At 38.8% G+C, this 5,524-nt stretch overlaps 1 non-coding gene across 1 annotated transcript; it reads left to right on the top strand.

Annotated features, from left to right (window-relative positions):
- Nucleotides 1-5,140: 5,140 nt before the first annotated feature.
- Nucleotides 5,141-5,247, top strand: LOC115835811. The gene has a single exon (XR_004030820.1). It is a non-coding gene; the product is annotated as a U6 spliceosomal RNA (small nuclear RNA).
- Nucleotides 5,248-5,524: the final 277 nt, after the last annotated feature.

Here is a 5,524-nt window from a genome sequence, read left to right as displayed (position 1 = left end):
CACCAACAGTGCAAAAGTGTTCCTGTTTCTCCACATCCTCTCCAGCACCTGTTGTTTCCTGACTTTTTAATGATGGCCATTCTAACTGGTGTGAGATGGTATCTCACTGTGGTTTTGATTTGCATTTCTCTGATGGCCAGTGATGATGAGCATTTTTTCATGTGTTTTTTGGCTGCATAAATGTCTTCTTTTGAGAAGTGTCTGTTCATGTCCTTCGCCCACTTTTTGATGGGGTTGTTTGTTTTTTTCTTGTAAATTTGTTTGAGTTCATTGTAGATTCTGGATATTAGCCCTTTGTCAGATGAGTAGGTTGCAAAAATTTTCTCCCATTCTGTAGGTTGCCTGTTCACTCTGATGGTAGTTTCTTCTGCTGTGCAGAAGCTCTTTAGTTTAATTAGATCCCATTTGTCAATTTTGGCTTTTGTTGCCATTGCTTTTGGTGTTTTAGACATGAAGTTCTTGCCCACGCCTATGCCCTGAATGGTGTTGCCTAGGTTTTCTTGTAGGATTTCAATGGTTTTAGGTCTAACATTTAAGATGGATTAATATGAATATCTTTATATGAACTTTTTCTGGAGCTAGTTGTGAATGAGTTTGGTCTCTGCAAATTCAGGAGCCCCCAGCATCCTGTTCTTTGAGAAATAGCCTTCAGTACAACTGCTTAGTTTCATCAGTGACCTATTTTGAATGTGATTAATAAATTCGAAGATTGCACCATCAATTATTTTCAACTAGGGTCTCTTGAGCCCTAGACATTTGTCCATTTCAGGATTCCCTCAAACCAGGGCTTAGAGTTCACCTCATTCTTTTTTGTATGATTTTTATTATTATTATTATACTTTTAAGTTTTAGGGTACATGTGCACAATGTGCAGGTTAGTTACATATGTATCCATGTGCCATGTTGGTGTGCTGCACCCATTAACTCGTCATTTAGCATTAAGTATATATCCTGATGCTATCCCTGCCCCCTCCCCCCAGCCCACAACAGTCCCCGGAGTGTGATGTTCCCCTTCCTGTGTCCATGTGTTCTCATTGTTCAATTCCCACCTATGCGTGAGAACATGCAGTGTTTGGTTTTTTGTCCTTGCGATAGTTTGCTGAGAATGATGGTTTCCAGTTTCATCCATGTCCCTACAAAGGACATGAACTCATCATTTTTTATGGCTGAATAGTATTCCATGGTGTATATGTGCCACATTTTCTTAATCCAGTCTATCATTTTTGGACATTTGGGTTGGTTCCAAGTCTTTGCTATTGTGAATAGTGCCGCAATAAACATACGTGTGCATGTGTCTTTATAGCAGCATGATTTATAGTCCTTTGGGTATATACCCAGTAGTGGGATGGCTGGGTCAAATGGTATTTCTAGTTCTAGATCCCTGAGGAATCGCCACACTGACTTCCACAATGGTTGAACTAGTTTACAGTCCCACCAACAGTGCAAAAGTGTTCCTGTTTCTCCACATCCTCTCCAGCACCTGTTGTTTCCTGACTTTTTAATGATGGCCATTCTAACTGGTGTGAGATGGTATCTCATTATGGTTTTGATTTGCATTTCTCTGATGGCCAGTGATGATGAGCATTTTTTCATGTGTTTTTTGGCTGCATAAATGTCTTCTTTTGAGAAGTGTCTGTTCATGTCCTTCGCCCACTTTTTGATGGGGTTGTTTGTTTTTTTCTTGTAAATTTGTTTGAGTTCATTGTAGATTCTGGATATTAGCCCTTTGTCAGATGAGTAGGTTGTGAAATTTTCTCCCATTTTGTAGGTTGCCTGTTCACTCTGATGGTAGTTTCTTCTGCTGTGCAGAAGCTCTTTAGTTTAATTAGATCCCATTTGTCAATTTTGGCTTTTGTTGCCATTGCTTTTGGTGTTTTAGACATGAAGTCCTTGCCCATGCCTATGTCCTGAATGGTATTGCCTAGGTTTTCTTGTAGGGTTTTTATGGTGTTTGGTCTAAAATGTAAGTCTTTAATCCATCTTGAATTAATTTTTGTATAAAGTGTAAGGAAGGGATCCAGTTTCAGCTTTCTACATATGGCTAGCCAGTTTTGCCAGCACCATTTATTAAATAGGGAATCCTTATCCCATTGCTTGTTTTTGTCAGGTTTGTCAAAGATCAGATAGTTGTAGATATGTGGCATTATTTCTGAGGGCTCTGTTCCGTTCCATTGATCTATGTCTCTGTTTGGGTACCAGTACCATGCTGTTTTGGTTACTGTAGCCTTGTAGTATAGTTTGAAGTCAGGTAGCGTGATGCCTCCAGCTTTGTTCTTTTGGCTTAGGATTGACTTAGCGATGCAGGCTCTTTTTTGGTTCCATATGAACTTTAAAGTAGTTTTTTCCAATTCTGTGAAGAAAGTCATTGGTAGCTTGATGGGGATAGCATTGAATCTATAAATTACCTTGGGCAGTATGGCCGTTTTCACAATATTGATTCTTCCAACCCGTGAGCATGGAATGTTCTTCCATTTGTTTGTATCCTCTTTTATTTCATTGAGCAGTGATTTGTAGTTCTCCTTGAAGAGGTCCTTCACCTCCCTTGTAAGTTGGATTCCTACATATTTTATTCTCTTTGAAGCATTTGTGAATGCGAGTTTACTCATGATTTGGCTCTCTGTTTGTCTGTTATTGGTGTACAAGAATGCTTGTGATTTTTGTACATTGATTTTGTATCCTGAGACTTTGCTGAAGTTGCTTATCAGCTTAAGGAGATTCTGGGCTGAGACAATGGGGTTTTCTAGATATATAATCATGTCATCTGCAAACAGGGAAAATTTGACTTCCTCTTTTCCTAATTGAATACCCTTTATTTCCTTCTCCTGCCTGATAGCCCTGGCCAGAACTTCCAACACTATGTTGAATAAGAGTGGTGAGAGAGGGCATCCCTGTCTTGTGCCAGTTTTCAAAGTAATGCTTCCAGTTTTTGTCCATTCAGTATGATATTGGCTGTGGGTTTGTCATAGATAGCTCTTATTATTTTGGGATATATCTCATCAATACCTAATTTATTGAGAGTTTTTAGCATGAAGGGTTGTTGAATTTTGTCAAAGGCCTTTTCTGCATCTATTGAGATAATCATGTGGTTTTTGTCTTTGGTTCTGTTTATATGCTGGATTACATTTATTGATTTGCGTATGTTGGACCAGCCTTGCATCCCACGGATGAAGCCCACTTGATCATGGTGGATAAGATTTTTGATGTGCTACTGGATTCAGCTTGCCAGTATTTTATTGAGGATTTTTGCATCAATGTTCATCAAGGATATTGGTCTGAAATTCTCTTTTTTGGTTGTGTCTCTGCCAGGCTTGGGTATCAGGATGATGCTGACCTCATAAAATGTGTTAGGGAGGATTCCCTCTTTTTCTATCAATTGGAATAGTTTCAGAAGGAATGGTACCAGTTCCTTGTACCTCTGGTAGAATTCAGCTGTGAATCCATCACGTCCTGGACTCTTTTTGGTTGGTAAGCTATTGATTATTGCCTCAATTTCAGAGCCTGTTATTGGTCTATTCAGAGATTCAACTTCTTCCTTGTTTAGTCTTGGGAGGGTGTATTTGTCAAGCAATTTATCCATTTCTTCTAGATTTTCTAGTTTATTTGCGTAGAGGTGTTTGTAGTACTCTCTGATGGTAGATTGTATTTCTGTGGGATCTGTGGTGATAATCCCCTTTATTATTTTTTATTGCGTCTATTTGATTCTTCTCTCTTTTCTTCTTTATTAGTCTTGCTAGCGGTCTATCAATTTTGTTGATCTTTTCAAAAAACCAGCTCCTGGATTCATTAATTTTTTGAAGGGTTTTTTGTGTCTCTATTTCCTTCAGTTCTGCTCTGATTTTAGTTATTTCTAGCCTTCTGCTAGCTTTTGAATGTGTTTGCTCTTGCTTTTCTAGTTCTTTTAATTGTGATGTTAGGGTGTCAATTTTGGATCTTTCCTGCTTTCTCTTGTGGGCATTTAGTGCTATAAATTTCCCTCTACACACTGCTTTGAATGTATCCCAGAGATTCTGGTATGTTGTGTCTTTGTTCTCACTGGTTTCAAAGAACATCTTTATTTCTGCCTTCATTTCATTATGTACCCAGTAGTCATTCAGGAGCAGGTTGTTCAGTTTCCATGTAGTTGGGCAGTTTTGAGTGAGTTTCTTAATCCTGAGTTCTAGTTTGATTGCACTGTGGTCTGAGAGACAGTTCGTTATAATTTCTGTTCTTTTACATTTGCTAAAGAGAGCTTTATTTCCAACTATGTGGTCAATTTTGGAATAGGTGTGGTGTGGTGCTGAAAAAAATGTATATTCTGTTGATTTGGGGTGGAGAGTTCTGTAGATGTCTATTAGGTCCGCTTGGTGCAGAGCTGAGTTCAATTCCTGGGTATCCTTGTTAACTTTCTGTCTCGTTGATCTGTCTAATGTTGACAGTGGGGTGTTAAAATCTCCCATTATTATTGTGTGGGAGTCTAAGTCTCTTTGTAGGTCACTCAGGACTTGCTTTATGAATCTGGGTGCTCCTGTATTGGGTGCATATATATTTAGGATAGTTAGCTCTTCTTGTTGAATTGATCCCTTTACCATTATGTAATGGCCTTCTTTGTCTCTTTTGATGTTTGTTGGTTTAAAGTCTATTTTATAGGAGACTAGGATTGCAACCTCTGCCTTTTTTTGTTTTCCATTTGCTTGGCAGGTCTTCCTCCATCCCTTTATTTTGAGTCTATGTGCGTCTCTGCATGTGAGATGGGTTTCCTGAATACAGCACTCTGATGGGTCTTGACTCCTTATCCAAATTGCCCGTCTGTGTCTTTTAATTGGAGCATTTAGCCCATTTACATTTAAAGTTAATATTGTTATGTGTGAATTTGATCCTGTCATTATGATGTTAGCTGGTTATTTTGCTCGTTAGTTGATGCAGTTTCTTCCTAGCCTCGATGGTCTTTACAATTTGGCATGTTTTTGCAGTGGCTGGTACCAGTTGTTCCTTTCCGTGTTTAGTGCTTCCTTCAGGAGCTCTTTTAGGGCAGGCCTGGTGGTGACAAAATGTCTCAGCATTTGCTTGTCTGTAAAGTATTTTATTTCTCCTTCACTTAGGAAGCTTAGTTTGGCTGGATATGAAATTCTGGGTTGAAAATTCTTTTCTTTAAGAATGTTGAGTGCTCACTTTGGCAGCACATATACTAAAATTGGAACAATACAGAGAAGATTAGCATGGCCCCTGCGCAAGGATGACACGCAAATTCGTGAGGCGTTCCATATTTTTGGCTAGCCATATGTAGAAAGCTGAAACTGGATCCCTTCCTTACACTTTATACAAAAATTAATTCATGATGGATCAAAGACTTAAATGTTAGACCGAAAACCATAAAAACCCTAGAAGAAAACCTAGGCAATACCATTCAGGACATAGGCATGGGCAAGGACTTCATGTCTAAAACACCAAAAGCAATGGCAACAAAAGCCAAAATTGACAAATGGGATCTAATTAAACTAAAGAGCTTTTGCACAGCAAAAGAAACTACCATCAGAGTGAACAGGCA

This window comes from Nomascus leucogenys, chromosome 6 (genome assembly GCF_006542625.1).
Source record: "Nomascus leucogenys isolate Asia chromosome 6, Asia_NLE_v1, whole genome shotgun sequence".
In the NCBI taxonomy this organism is placed as follows: Eukaryota; Metazoa; Chordata; class Mammalia; order Primates; family Hylobatidae; genus Nomascus; species Nomascus leucogenys.
The sequence above is the reverse complement of the archived record's forward strand: the minus strand, read 5'-3'. Positions and strand labels throughout refer to the sequence as shown.